A 16,074-nucleotide genomic window follows, 5' to 3' on the forward strand; every position below is an offset into this window, starting at 1 on the left:
CAGTACAGCTCAACTGATTGTACCATTTCGACGCTGCCCCAATGAGGCTATCCTAAAAACAATGTATTAATAGCTGATCATTGTTAATATGCCCTGTCATTCTCCTACAGAACATGGTGATATGGGCTTCTAGGCAACTGGTCCCACTATATTTCTCAAATTCAAGCATTTTAAACTTGTGAGGGAGTACTAAGTCTGGAATCAAGCTCAGATCTTTCACATCGATTCCATGGTGACTATCGGCGCTTTCCAGGGCTTTGAATTTTTTCTTCAACCATTTACACCTGTCCTCCCATTGCTTTGACAGTTCGACGTTTGCCTTCTCTTTTTCAGTCATTTCATCGAAATCAGGAATAACAAGATTCACTAGGTTATCTTTAGGATTAGAACCTGATCCAGCCTAAAAGTTCATCGGCATTGAAACATCAGTTTGAAACCGCTGAGGCTCAATTGAAACAGAGGATCTGCGCGGAGGTACCTCGGTCTGAATCTGCGTATGCAGAGGCGTAAAGCCTAGAGGATAGATAGGTCTATCCTTGTCTTCTTCTTCATCATTTACCATAGGACCTTTCCCTTTATCTACTCCTTTAGTCAGTAGATGGGTCAATTCAGCCATCGCACCTTTTTGAGCCTTGATCAATTTTTCCATCATGTCTTCTTTGATTTTATCTAACCGCTCTTGCATTTGCACTTGTAACCGTTCTTGCATATCCTTTTGCATTTGCTCTAGTTTCTCTAATCTTTGGTCTATTTCTTTAGTCTTTCGATGAGTACCATATTGATGCTTAATGGGTGAGCTTTTGTCGGTTTCCAGATTAGCTGAAATAAATTTACTCAATTAGACTCTTTTAATGGACTCTAATACATGTAATGCGAATGCATGAAATGCATGCCTATAGAGACGTTGATTTTGATTCAATTACATTTAGGAAACTTTTCTAGAAAGCAAATTCCTTTACATAAAACGAATACATGTACGACCTCACCCTCATATTCCAAGAAACAACATCGGTCCTTTCTTCATCTGCATGTTTGAGGTAATCTCGCCAATAGATGCCATTGCTAGCTCCCTTTCTTGGTCTTGGTCGCAATCCATCACCTGCCCATCTTCATGAAGCTCGTCAGCTTCTTTAAAGGAGTTGGAACGTCGAAGGCTCTTAGACAATCTCCTTGAATCCTCAGGCTACGAAGTAAAGATCACGAACTCTTCCATCGCTCTTTTTGTGTTTCTTAGAATATATTCAAGCAACCGTATTGTTTTCCACTTTATCAAGGAATCCGTATTCCATGACAAGCTTTCTAATTTAGTAACCGAGACTGAATTAATATCTCTTTCCTAAGATGCAAATGCAATGCAATCACAACCAAAACAAAACAAGAGGGGTTAGTACAAAACAGAAGCAAACAAGGAAAACAAAAGTACTTAATCAGGTGACCACTAGGGGTTTGGAGGCTCTACTTAGGATGGGTTCCTAAGGTCTTCTATATGCGGTTTGGTTCTAAAGTCAAGGTACCCGAACCAGCAGATTCCTCGATCTTTACCAATTATAGGCTCATACAGACCGAGTTCGGTTCAGGGGAATACATTTCCCTATGGCTGCACGGAGATGAAAATCTCACGAAGACATAGGTACGGATGTATCCTGAAAGTGATTCACTATCCTGCACGGAGGTGAAAACCGCACGAAGGAGTAGCTTCTCACTCCCACTTAAAAGGACAAGACTAAACAGTCTTATGCAATATGATGCCAAAATATACAAATCAATTTACAATAATCATGCAAACAAGCGCAAAGAAAAGATCGTAACTTTTCAAATCGAATTTTTAGTTTTCGGTAATAAGATAGAAAACAATCAATTTTATGACTTGACTCTCTAAAAGTCCCCAGCGGAGTCGCCAAGCTATCGAAACCACTTTTAAATTTGAAAAATGGGGATCGACTTTTAAAATGAAAACGGGAGTCGCCACCAATCTTTTATTAAGGTGTGACCGGTTCACCATTAAAATGATTTTTCGTCTGCGAATTTTGAGAAAAATAGGTTCGGGAGTCGGTTACGCACGAGGAAGGGTTAGCACCCTCGTAACGCCCAAAATTGGTACCGAATCGATTGTTTAATGTCTTCATGTCAAGAATTTGAAAAGATTTTAAAATACGATCCTTTGAAAAGAAAATTTGAATAAAGTGAATTGGATGATGAAGCTCGTTTATTTCAAAGAAATAAATCATCACACTCAGTAAGTTAGAGCGCAATATTTTAAATCCTCAAAATTAATTTTATCTCTTGACTTTTAAAACCTATGCATTTGAGAAGGATATCTGATTATTTGGGTTAAATGAGAAAATCAAGAACCAGTAAGTTAGGGCTCGATTTCACAATATTCCAAAATATTGAATATTGCCTTTACTTTTATTCGTTAGAAAAATCCTCGTTTTGAGAAAACAATATGTCATATCCAATGCGTTAGGACACCACGTATCGAATTCTCGAAAATGAGCTTTTATTTGTGTTTTTAAAAAAGAATACTCGATTTTTTAGATTCAATGAGGAAGATTGGAATCCAGTAAGTTAGGACACAATCTTTCCGAGGATCCCTAGTTCCGAGTGTCGCATTATTTTGAAAAATTTTGAATAAAATAAAATAAAAAATAACAAAGAGGATCAGATTGAGTTTTGCGCAAAATAAAAAGGCAAAAAATGAGAATAAAACAAAACGGAGGGCCAAAATATGATGCGCGGATAACTTGGGGGACCAAAACTGCAAATAAACCAAAGCCCCAAAACGCAACACTTCAATGGACCAAAATGCAGGAAAAATAAAATGACTGGTCAAATTTAAAAGAAATAAAAAAGATTGATCTGAATACGTTATAGAAGCAGGAGGACCCTTTGCGCAAATATCCCGCTGAAGCAAAAACGCACTGATCCTTCCCCGAGTCGGGCCACCGCGCGGATCGAGCCATCAAACGATGCCGTTTCATTGCCATTATATGGGCTCTGAACGGCGACGTTTTAAATCCTGCACTAATAACTAAAAAAACCCTAAAAACTATTGCCTATACTAAAACAAAATCTACCCTAAAGCAAAGCCCTGCGCCGCTCTGCGCATTGAGGGCATTCGGACGGCCTTCGAACCTAGCCCATTCTCTGATGACGGTGAAGAGGGCTAAGATCGAGTTACCAGGTATACGCGCTCTTCTCCCTTTTTATTTTTTTCTCTTCTTTGTATAATAGAACAAAAGGAAACCGTGAGAAATGCAGAAGAAAAAAAAATGAAAAATGGCGAAACACCTACTTGAATCCTTGTTTTTGATTCCTCTGAATATTTTTGTTAGAATATGCGTGTGTCTCTGTGTTTTTTTTCAAAATACCAAAGGCCCCCTTTTCCTTATAGCCGAAATCAATAAAAATCCCCCCCGAATCTTTTTCTTTTCATTTTTTTTCTTTTTCTCCTCTTTTTGCTATCGATTTCCACTCTTTTTGTTTGCTTTCTCTGCCTTGTTCGTTTGTTTGCAGGTGTATGAGCGTACGACGGCCAGCTGGGACGTGGCACGGCTCATGTGAGGCATCGCTCGTGGTGGGCGCGCGAGGAGGCGGCTGCGGTGCTCGTGCTAAGGCTGAACGCCTAGGGTTTTCTGTTAATTGTCTTTGGGTCAATAGGCCATTGGGTGTTTAGGCTAGTTGGGCTTAATGGGCTGGGGACATGTATTTGGGTTTGGTTTGTATTTTGTTTGTAATTTTGACTGTGGATTTTTGTTCACTTTAGGCTCCGGGCAAAATTTGGACCCTACAATTGTGATATAAGTTCATGTTATACAAATGTGTTAACCTATTTGATGTATTCGTTGATTTGCATATGAATGTATAAGATGTCGATGGATTCCATGCTTAATTCCAATGTATTTTTAATTACCTAATTGTTGTATGTTAAGGTAAGTTGAGTAAATTTCATATGGACTTACTAAGCATTCGTTATGCTTACTCGTTACTTTTTGTTTTCCTTGTAGATTGTTGATTTGCAGAACTTGTTGATCGGATCAACTTGAGGACCGCACTATTCTACCATATACTTAGTAGTCTTTTGATTGTTTTAGTCCAATTATGTGTCATGTACATAGGTGCTTATATGTTTGTTAACTTTGAATTGATAGTTGAGTTTAAACCTTGGTTAATGTTGAACTTGGTATGTTAATGTTCATATATGTTGTAACACCCTAAAAATCTAATGTTTGATTAGTTAAATTTGTCATCACTAAGTATCTGTTTCAGTGGTTAAGTGTTTGAGCTGTGTCTTTAAGGTCTTAAGTTTGAGTCCCTGCATGAGGGAAAGGTTATTTGTTTTTAATAATTGATTTTATTATTTTCTTTCCCCAAAGTTTGTTTCCACTTTATCTCGTTAGTTTCTCCATCTTTCCCATTTTCTTTATTTTTTCACGTCGTTTCTCGTCTCCTTCAATTGCAAATCTGTTCCTTTCTTTCTTGCTTGATTCTTTTCAATTATGCTTTTCTCCTTCATTCCTAGTGGGGTTAGATCGTTTGGCTATTCTTTTTCGTTCTTCATTTTGGGTTGCTGTTATTTCTTGAGGCATTAGTTCATATTCTGTTGACTGCAAAAGGAAGGGTAAGGTGTTTATGTTAGGCGTTGGGTTTGCATTAAGTCGGTATAGTGGGTGTTGTTAATAATTCTGATGCAATTTTTTAGGAGTAGTACAATAGGTAGTAGGTGACCCTCCAACGATTTAAGTATCGGGTGATTACTGTTGGTTGCTGGAAATAGATTCAATTTGTGTTTAATTCTTACAAATTGAGTTTGATAAATCATTTCAATGGGTGTTTATTTGACGCGTTTAGGTTCTGGATTATCGTGAGTGATTTTGCTTCAAAACCAAATCAGGTGTGTAACGAGAAACTTGAAAATTAGTAAACGGAAAAAGCCAAAAATCTGCACAGTCGACACCACACGGCCGTGTGGTAGGCCGTGTGCTGGACCATGTGAGACACACGATCTAGGTTATTTAGGCTATGTGGGCCTAAAATTCTAAATTTTTCCCTAGGGCCGTACGCATCATTTTGATCGATCGTAGGCCTTCCATGGGGTTGGTCTGTAAAATATGAAATCAGGTTATCTACTAGTATAAATTTTGATATTTGTTCGTATATTCGAGACGCCATGTGATAAGTAAACTCCGTAATAGATTGTGAGTAACCCGAAGAATGCTATGTATATTTTGAATCTAATATGTTATGCATGTATACTGTAACCAGGTTTTATTTCTATTACGTTCTGTATTTGTATCTTAGGTGGGTTTGCTACATGGAGGAAGTGTTTTTGTAAATAGCGATAACTCGCCTACTAAACTGGCAGCTCAGTTGCAAATATTTTGTAAAGTGTCATGCCGACACTAAGTGGTGTGTATGGTTGGATGGGTGTTTCATAGCCCATATGGTGTGTTGGGATGGTTGGAGTTGGTGTGTAGCGGATGGTGGTAGAATTATATGTCTATATTTGTACTTGTCTGAAATGTTTTGTTTCTTCTATTTAAATCAGTTTGTTTAAAATGTATGTTACAAAATTAGTGTCGAAAACTCACTTTCTGTTTGTCTGTCACTTCCAGGTAACCCTCAAGCTTAGGCGGGTGGGTGAGACGGGAGCTCTGTTTTAACAATATTTACATAAATTTAAATTTTTTAAATCCAGGTTTGAGAGTTTTGTAATTTTGGACACTTTGGACTATTTTGGTTTTTGAACTTTATTTCTGATTTCTGCATGACAACTGTTTAAATGTTTTATCGAAAATGTTGGTTTCCCTGCAAAACAAAAGATTTTTGAAACAACAAACTGGGTTTTCAAAAAATAGAACGATCTAAGAACTTCCACTGTGAAGTATACGAATTTAGAAAAAGTAAACAAACAATGCTTTCACTTAAACAACTAAGTAAGATATGTTTTCAAATATACTAGGTTTTCAAGTAACAAAGAAGTTACGACAATTTCCAAAATATACGAATCAATATTTTCAATCGTTTTATGTAACATATGCAGATTAGGCCATAACTTTTAGGTCGGGTTTGAGGTGTTACATATGTAGTTATGCATAATTTGGTAATGTGTTGAGACCTATGAATGGTATTCAACTTGAGATAGTTGAGCTTAAAATGACATAGTTGAATGTTGGTATGAATGGTTAAAAGCATGATTGTATAGGTGAAGTTTGAATAGGGTAAATTGGTATGTTTGGTGCTAAATTCTGGCATATTGGATTGGTCGATTTTAAAAATGCTTAAATGAATGTTATGGAATGTATTTTGGTTGGTTTTGTGCAAGAACAAAACTGCAATTATGCACCAAATGGGTTAACAACTAGGTTGACATAAAATAGGTTCCAAATGGCCTAATTTGTACCAAAAAAAGAGTCCTCGTCCTAACAACCACATCTCCTCATCGCAACATTGAACGATAGTATGTGACGTCGTTACAAAATGTTTGGCGATGTCACGATGTGGAGAAGGTGACATCACGACGTCGATTATGAATTTTCAAAACTTTACAATTTGGTCCTATTTCATTCTCGGGTCTATAAAAAAGCTTTCATAAGCTCGATTAAGGCTCAGATTTAAGTATATATCATATTGTGAATGTATTTATGATATGAATGTTTGCTTAAATGATATAATAACATTATGCTTGAAAGAGTTGCTCTGGCAACAACAACAACATTCCGTAACTCGGACCCAACGGTCGATTTGGGCGAGTGGTGTTTCAATTACTTTTGTGTCAGCCATCGTATTACACATGAAGTAAGAAAGCAGGAAGCTCAATATTATAGCAAGCCAAAGTAGAATTCAAATAGCCTTAAAAAGTAGGAAAAATAATTTTAAATTAATGAATAGTGTTGAAACAATACCAAACTCGTCAAAACACCGAACGACTTCTAAGACCATTGTTGATAAAAAATTGACCTTGTGGGATGAGTTGGAACCTTAGGTCAACACTAGAGAAAAAATTCAGTAACCAGATAGGCCCTCACTTGGCCCAATGCATCAACACATGGAGATAATGCTTGAGCCTTCTAGTAGCTCTTAAAGCTTATTGAGGACCCCTTGGACATCGAAAATTGTACTTTAGCTGTCAAGCTAGTGGCACACCTCTCTAAATTGGAGGTGTACCAAAAAAACAACTTTGAAAAAATAACCCACAAAATAACCAACTGATTCACATTCAAAACAAGGAAACACAAACTCACTAAATCGAGACAATAGGCTTTGATACCATAATTATAGAATAGAAGAAAAAAAACAATAAAAAGAAGAGAATAGAATTATTATGTATTTTACTTTCTCAAATAATACATATATAAACACATGTTTGGGCTTGTTCTAAAAGGAAAGAAAATAAAATCTAATCAAATCTAAATCCCTACAAATCTATTATGTAAATCTCCTATAAAAATATCTATATAAGTATTACATATCCTTTATCACTCTTCATGAAAATAACATGAACATAATCAAAACTTGTACGAAGAATTGTTATATATATATTTTAATTCAAAAAGAAAAAATTCACAACAAAACACTTGACTTCTTACCTTGTCATCTTGATTTATCACACTTTCTTAACTTTCTCTCATTTCCAACTTCAAGTTTCCTGATTCCAAAATGATATTCAAACTCGCTAAGGCTTAAACATCAAATCTGCTTTTTGGCATCCATGGGATTTCCAAGTTTTTTTGTTGGAAAGGTTGAATTTTATGGAGAATTACCAAATTGTAAGAAAAGAAAAACTCTCTTTTCTTTCTCCATACATGAATGTGTAGGAGGAAAATTTATGGAGAAAAAGTTTCATCTTTTTCTCCGTTAATATTTATCTAAATAAAATAATAAAATACCCCAACATAATAATTTAAATCCAATGATCATAATTTCATCGAACTTTTCATCAAGATCCAATGGCTAATATGTTGGAAAAATTCCATGATTTGGTAAATATAATAACTATGATCATCTATCAATTCCATCTTTATCAAGTTAATCAAATGGCTCAAGTTCAATACACATGTCTAATGGTATTTTGGTAATTTTACCAAAATATCCTCACTCGAGAAATGACTATTTTGACCTTGCTAGTTTTGACATTTACATTTGACCCATTCTCGCTTTTGATAAAATTACAACTGTCTAATGGTATTTTGGTAATTTTACCAAAATATCCTCACTCGAGAAATGACTATTTTGACCTTGCTAGTTTTGACATTTACATTTGACCCATTCTCGCTTTTGATAAAATTACAACTTTGTTTCTTCAACTTTTCCAATTCTCAATTTAACCCCTTAATTTTTAAATATTTATGGTTTGGCCCATTCACTTTTTCACATCGTTATAATTTAGTTTGTACCTCGGATTAATATCTCACAATATAGTACTTGTTTAAGCTTTTTCTGGTATGCAACACTCTTCTCTATTAACACTGATCTATCATATTTCATTTACTCGGGAAATCTACTATGTATATTATTGGTATTGTATCACTTATGTCATAGTGGTTTTAGAGGTGTTACAAAATAAACTCAAAAGGTGTAACGAAAGTGAATCACAAATATTGTCATTAAAAATATCTCAGAGAGAGAGAAAATTGACCATTCCTACTAATTATGTTTCTTATCTACAAAAGTTAGATTATGATATTGAAATGAATAACAATCTAGTTTTGTTTCCACAAGGTATAAATAGGTGACGAGTCTAACAAATGGTTGATGCCATGAAAGATGAGATGAAACCTATACAACACAATCAAGTTTGAAATATTGTCGAATTGCCAAACGGTTCAAAGCTAGTTGGATGCAAAGGGGTTTTTAAAACCAAATGTTACTTGAATGACAATATCAAATAAAATAAATTTAGACTTGTTGCTAAAGGTTATATTCAAAAGGATTATATTAATTATAAAGAGATTTTCTCACTAATATCTAAAACTCATTAAGAATTTTATAGTCTTAGTGGTTCATAATGATGTAGAGTTATACCAATTGAATTTTTTTTTAAAAACTTTCTAAATGGAGATATTGGGAAAGAAGTTTATATGGACCAACCTGATGGTTTCTTAGTTAAAGGAAATTGTCATATGGCATGTAAACTTAAGAGGTCAATATATGGGCTTAAACACACTTCACGAAAATGGTACATCAAGTTCAATGATACCTAAAGTCTTTTTAAAAAAAAACATCATTGATTGATTTATATATCCAAAGATTAGTGGGAGCAAGTTCATTTTCTTAGTTCTGTATGTTGACAATAATTTTCTTGTTACAAATGATTGAGGTATATTGTGTGAGATGAAAGTTCTCTCTTGAAAAACATTAAATGAAAGATATGTGTGAGGCATCCTATGTTATAAGAATTAAAATAGTATGTGATAAATCACAAGGATTTTCAAGATTGTCTCATAAAACCTATATCGAAAAAGTTCTAAAGAGATTTAATATGCAAGATTGTTCAACATTGATTATTCATATACAATAAGGGGATAAATTTAGTGTAATGCAATGTCCAAAAGGATATAAAATGGAAAAAAATAAAATCAATTCCATAATAATAAGTTATGGGAAAGTTGAACAAAGAAATTCAAGCTCATGTATAGTAGATCTAATCAATTGGAATGATCTATATTCTGGGAAAGTGCTAAACTATTTGTCATTGCATCATCTATGATGGAAGCATAGATTGTGGCTTGTTTTGATGCCACTATTCATGCAATATAAATGTGGAACTTTATTTCATAACTTGGGGTAGTCGACACAATTAAAACTGATCTCATAATTGTAGATCCATTAACTAAAGGCTTACAACCAAGAACATTTAAAAAAACATGTACATAGAATGAGCTTTGGTTGTACTAATGGATGATATGTTACATTAATGTGACACTTGAGCTCAATAATTGTGTCTCGATATAAATATGATGTATTCCTTATTTATTATTGTATGCATATAACTCATTTGAAATTATTTGAAATTGTGTAGTCTTTACAAAATATAATTCTATCCATGATATGATATGTATGTTCTTAAAGATGTATCATATTAAGTTGTAATGTTATAGTATATGGAAGGAAGTATACGACTTAAACTATATACAATCACCTTTAACTCGCATTTTAATTCACTATAATATGGTATAGTGATAAATATTATATTTTGTGCTATTAAAATTTATGCTTTATCACATTAGGTCAAGTGGGAAAATGTAAGAATTTGTCTCATATTATGAGTTCAATTAAGCCTAAAATCAAGTGACCCAATTTAATGTAATTAAGTTATTTAATTTAGTAGAAAATTGAATCTTATTCATTCAATCAGTTTCTTGATGGACATATGAGAATAAAAGTTGGTCATATATAAATGGGTAACCTACACCGGAGGTCACCAAAATAGCGTTACTCCTATTTTGGCCACTTAATTTTTTTTTGATCAAATTAGTCACAGCTGTTAAAAATTGACCAAAGTGGTCACTCAACCATTAAAACATTAACAGATTGCTAATTGGACCTACAAAAAAAAAAGGAAAATTTGTTCTTTTAGTTCTTTTAAAAATTATAAAATTTCAATTAACACCATTACTATACCCGCGAAGTTTTAATTTTTTATGCTTAGGCAAAGGAAAATACAATGATTTACCATAGCTTCGCTTTTTATGACATTGTCACTATCTTCCTCTGTCATCTTTCACCCGAACAAGAAAACTCTATCATGGTTTCCGCCTTAAAAAAATGTCATCACCGATTCAATACCTTCCTCTTCCTCCACTTTGATGTCACCATTGACTTTGGTTGAAAAATAAATAAATGTTAAAACATGGATGATTATGGTGCATTTGAAAAAATGGTGCAACTAAACTATTTTGTTGGAAAATAAATAAAGGGAAAACATGGGTAATTAAGAAATTTACCTCAGTGTTGAGATCGAAGAAGGAAACATAGGAGATAGTGGGGGAAGATGGCAGTGGAAGCATATTGAAGGTTGGATCTAGAATGTTTATATGTTATTTAATATGGGTTTTTGATGGAGATTTAAGGGATTAACTTAGAACTTTTTAATTTTTAAAGGGACTAAAAGAATAATTTTTCATTTTTTTCAAGTCTTGTTAAGGGTTTAACAACTTAGTGACCATTTTGGTCAATTTTTCTAACAGTAGTGCCTAATTTGACAAAAAAATTTAGAGTGACCAAAATAGGAACGACATTATTTTAAGGTAACCTTTAGAGTAGTTTACCCTATAAATTGATCTTCCCTCTAACTATTAAGGCAATGGTGACGCCAAGAGGATAGGCATAGGCCTTTGTCTCCCTAAAATGAGAGAATTTCCCTTTTAAGCCCTCTAAAATTTATAAAGTTTAAGTTAATATATGGTAAATTTCACTTTGTCCTCTCAAAAATTAATAAAACTATGATTTAGTCATTATAAAAAATAGTAATATTATAAAGTAATACAATGATACAATTATATTTTAGCTCTCATAAAATTTAAAATTTAACTTTTCCCCCACCGAAAAATATCTTGTTTCACTGTGTATTAGGGTTATACGCATTAGAAACTAATAAAAATAGTTTCTATCACTAATGCCTCATTTGGATACTTGTGTAATAACATGCGGAAAAAGCTTATTCATTACGTTTGTATTACAATAGTTAGATAAAAATTAAATGATAGTTAAACTTGAAATTAGAAAGATGAGTAATAACTCTTGCAAAAATCAAGACCTCTTTAAAAAAATGAAAATTTTTCCTTCTCTTTGCTTATAAAAGTCATCGGAGTGACTAAATATTATCAATTGAATTAGCTTATTGTTAACCCATATACTAAAGCATACGTAAAAATAATACTCCTACAAAACGTAATATAAAGGTTTGCGTTACGGATAAAGTTTTTAAAAATCATATTAATCTTATAATTATTGTTTATACAATATTAAAATTCAGTTTACATTTTAAATTTTACATAATCAACATGCATTTATTGTGTATATTAATGAGTTAATGAATACTGTTTAAGGCGCCCTCAGTCCTATAAGTAAGCGATTTGGGAGGATGTAAAATTAATTCAACAAAATTAAGATTCTTATGTTTATTTCCTTGTATGTTGTTTTTGTTTTCATCTTTTGTTCTACTTTTTCTATCTACTCAAAAGCTTAAGAATTTGTCAAAATATTAAGTCAAATTCGATAAATTCATAAACCTTAAGATAACTATTTGATGTGGTGTTATTGAAATTTTAAGAGAATTACAATAAAATTGCATACACCAAGTGTCTTTTAAGGATAAAGGGTTAATTTCTGTTAACAGCATTAAGTTTTATATTTTATATATTCCAAATTTATACAACAACTATATTTTCTAGTATTTTTATTAATTTAACAAGGATTACAAATATAAGATTTTAACTCTTATGACATGTTCCGTTTTTTTAATTTTAGAAATATTATTTTAAAATTATCTATTGAGGAGACTTCAAGTCCTTTCGAGAAATGTTTTTGAAATATTGTTTATCGGACAATTGATCGAACTCCCAACAATAGTTAATATTATCCTTAGGTTGAGTCAGGGCTTTTGTCTCCCAACTCCATCTATGTGCATGACACATGATCATCTACCAGGAGGATGTGCATGTCTTGTGCTTGTTAAGGATCAAACGTTTGACGTATATGGATATAGGTCATTGTGGGGATTGGCCAGGTTTGATCCAATGAGGCGCTCTCGTCCCATGAATCTTGAGCTCTCAATGAAGTTGTAGGACAAAACTCAAGTTTAACATAAGGATAATATATCAATCATTTTTGGGCATTCAATTACTTAAAAAAATTACTTTAAAAACTTCTCTCCAAAGAATTAGAATTCATAATATATATATTTTTCCTTAAAAATACTATTTTTTAGTGCACAACTAAATGTAATTATTTTGAATATACTATTGACTATTTTTGTTATTAAATTGTATGAGTTGCATGCAATATTATGAATCATACCTTTTTATATTGTTAAAAGATGTTATGGTTTGTGATCTTGAAATTCTTTTCTAAGATAGTAAACAAATTGACATCCTTTATTTCCTTCACCTGTATTTTAAAGGGCTAATTATTTATTATATAAATATTCTAAGAATACATTTAAATTTTGTGTTTGCATTTTAGTTTAGGCAAAGGAAGGTATAGCATTTAAGATCCCCATAATGGTTTTAATGCATTTAATGCAATGAAAGCATTTGCAGAGGAGGAAATACAGAAAATAATAATAATATTAGGCTGCTTAGAATATAATAGGTGTTTATAATCATGGATATATTATGCTTTCAATAAATTCGAAAGAAAACCATGCATTAATTCCTATTTCTTTTCTAAAATTGCTTTAATTAGTATTTTTTTTGTTTACATATTTACAATTTCCATCATTAATGATGCTTCCGTTTCTTCTAATTTCATTTCAAAATTTCGGTGAGTTAATTCGAAATTCAATGCTTGTGTAATTGTCTTTGGTAGATCATTAAATGTTGAACTTCAATGCCTTGTTTCTTTTTTACTACCCAACAAAATAAAAATTTCTAAAAACAAAAATCCTTTACTCATCCATCTCTCTCGAGTTACAACCTTCCAAAATAATGTCAAATTGGTGTTTTCTTGGACACTTGATTAACATCCTTAAATGCATTGATGTAACATTCAAGATCAATAGCATGACTACTCATGGCAGTTTCGTATTTTGATACGTGACAAAAAAAATAAAAAATTTATAAAATATAACATTTATAGAAAAATATATAATTTTTTACAAATAGCGAATAAACTAAGACAAATTGTTGTCAAGATTCATCTGAATTTGGATAAACCGTTTGTTCAGTTCATTGTATACATACTTTTCTAGTATTTTTATATATATTTAATTTTTTAATAACATATCTTATTTTATATTTTTATTTTGAAATTTAAATATAATAAATCTAAAAATTAAAATTTATAAAAATATTAGAAATATTGTTTGACACTAGAATGAACATGACAACTAGTTGCCCAGATGCATTTAAACCTGCACAATCATTTATCTGATTCATTCCAAACATGTTTTTTAGTGATTATATATATTTTTATTTATTAATTAAATATTAGATTTTTATATTATTACGGAATTATAAATATTTTTAAATTGTTCACATCATAGTTAATAAAAATATAAAATATCAGATTTTATAAAATATATTTGTCCAAATATATAAAATATAATTTATATCAAATATATAGAAAGGTATAAAACATCATATTTTATAAAATATTAAATTTATATTTTTAATTTAATAATATTTAAAGAATGATAATTTATGAAAATTAATATATATAAAATTACAGCATGTTTGGAATATGTCAAGACAAATGGTTTCAGAGATTCAAATGGTTGGACAAACGATTTTTCAAGTTCATTCTTTATATGTAAAAATTGTAGTTTATATATATATATATATATATGATTTTTACCACGTATCAAAATGTAATTGTTGTCACATGTCATCATGATATTGATCATAAGCATCACGTAGGCGTATTCTAACAATGTTAGTCAAATATCTACAAAAGAAATATCAGTTGGACTATAATTTTAAATTTAAATACTAATTAAATTAAAAAATTAAGAACCAAATATATACAAATTACCAAATTCAAATACCTTAATTTATATTACCCTTTTATAAATGGTACTATAACGTTAATAATATATCACAATCATAGCATGTGAACATATTTTTCTTAAAAATTCGGTTTATGATGTTTTTTTTATTAATTCAAAACTTGTGAATAAAAAGTTGATTTATGGAAACAGTAGAGTTTATGTATTGAAGAATTGAGAAGTATTCAAGAAATTTACCCACCATATAAGTTCTCAGTAAAGAAAGGTACATCACAATGTAGACTTAAAAAGTTTGAGGTATATTAGACATGTTCTTTAAGAATATTTTAGTTCTGTTCTTAATATTTTTGGGTCCTTAGATGAAATAATAAATTTGATTCATCTTAAAATTATAAAATGTAATACAATAAAAGGTAAAAAAAATTTGAAACCCTAAGAGATGAAACATTTATGGTGATAAATTGAAGCATTTAATTAATTTATTTTAGTTTGAATTTTTTTTTCACATTAAAAGCTGAAAAAATATTTATTTTTAAATCCTTCCAGCCTTGGGCCCTGGGCAACTGCACTCTCAAACAACCCCTAGAATCAGTCTGGATATTTCACTCACAATGTATCCTTTAGAATTTAACAAACTCTTCTGGTACAAAAGTAGGAGTAAGAAGAAGAAAACTAAGAGAAAATACTCTGCAAAAATCCGGCCTAAACATACCTAATCATCTAGCAAAGCGGATTTTCGCTTTATGAGAATATACGTTGAAATGTGATTGAAAGTTCTGAAAGTGTAGATATCCAATTCGGATGTGAGCAATATTTCCCTTACACACTAAATTGAGCAGTCACATTCCAGGGCCCCTCTTCAAGCAGACCAAAAATTGATAGTGAAGATGACTTTGCAAATGCCCTGAAAGCATTATTCTTAATTGGCAGCTGCAACTTTCTGTCAAACTATATATTGAATTTAAGCTACACGCATCTAATGTTTCACCAGAAATTCTGAGTCTTATTCACTGAGAACTTTAATACAAAATGTGTTCCACAAGCAAACTCTACTTCTGTAATTAATGGAATTATATATATGCATAATGGGAATCCATAAATATTTGGAGCTAACAGTGAATCTCTCAATTGAACTGCCAATATGATGTAGATTGTTCCCCTTTCTTTTCTTCATCACTTCTAGCCCATGTCCCTTTCCATACTTTTCCGTTACTATTTGGCTAATATATATGTAATTGTATATTTACGTGTATAAAAGTTCACCAAAGGATCAAATTTTATTACGCTTGTGTAAAAATAATTTATGCTCCGTTTGAATAGGGCCCTTTGCCTTTTGCTATTTATCTCTCCTTTTCGCTCTTTCGCTTTTAGTTTCCACTTCTTGATATAGTAAAAGATTCAACCAA

This window comes from Gossypium raimondii, chromosome 1 (genome assembly GCF_025698545.1).
Source record: "Gossypium raimondii isolate GPD5lz chromosome 1, ASM2569854v1, whole genome shotgun sequence".
Lineage (NCBI taxonomy): Eukaryota > Viridiplantae > Streptophyta > Magnoliopsida > Malvales > Malvaceae > Gossypium > Gossypium raimondii.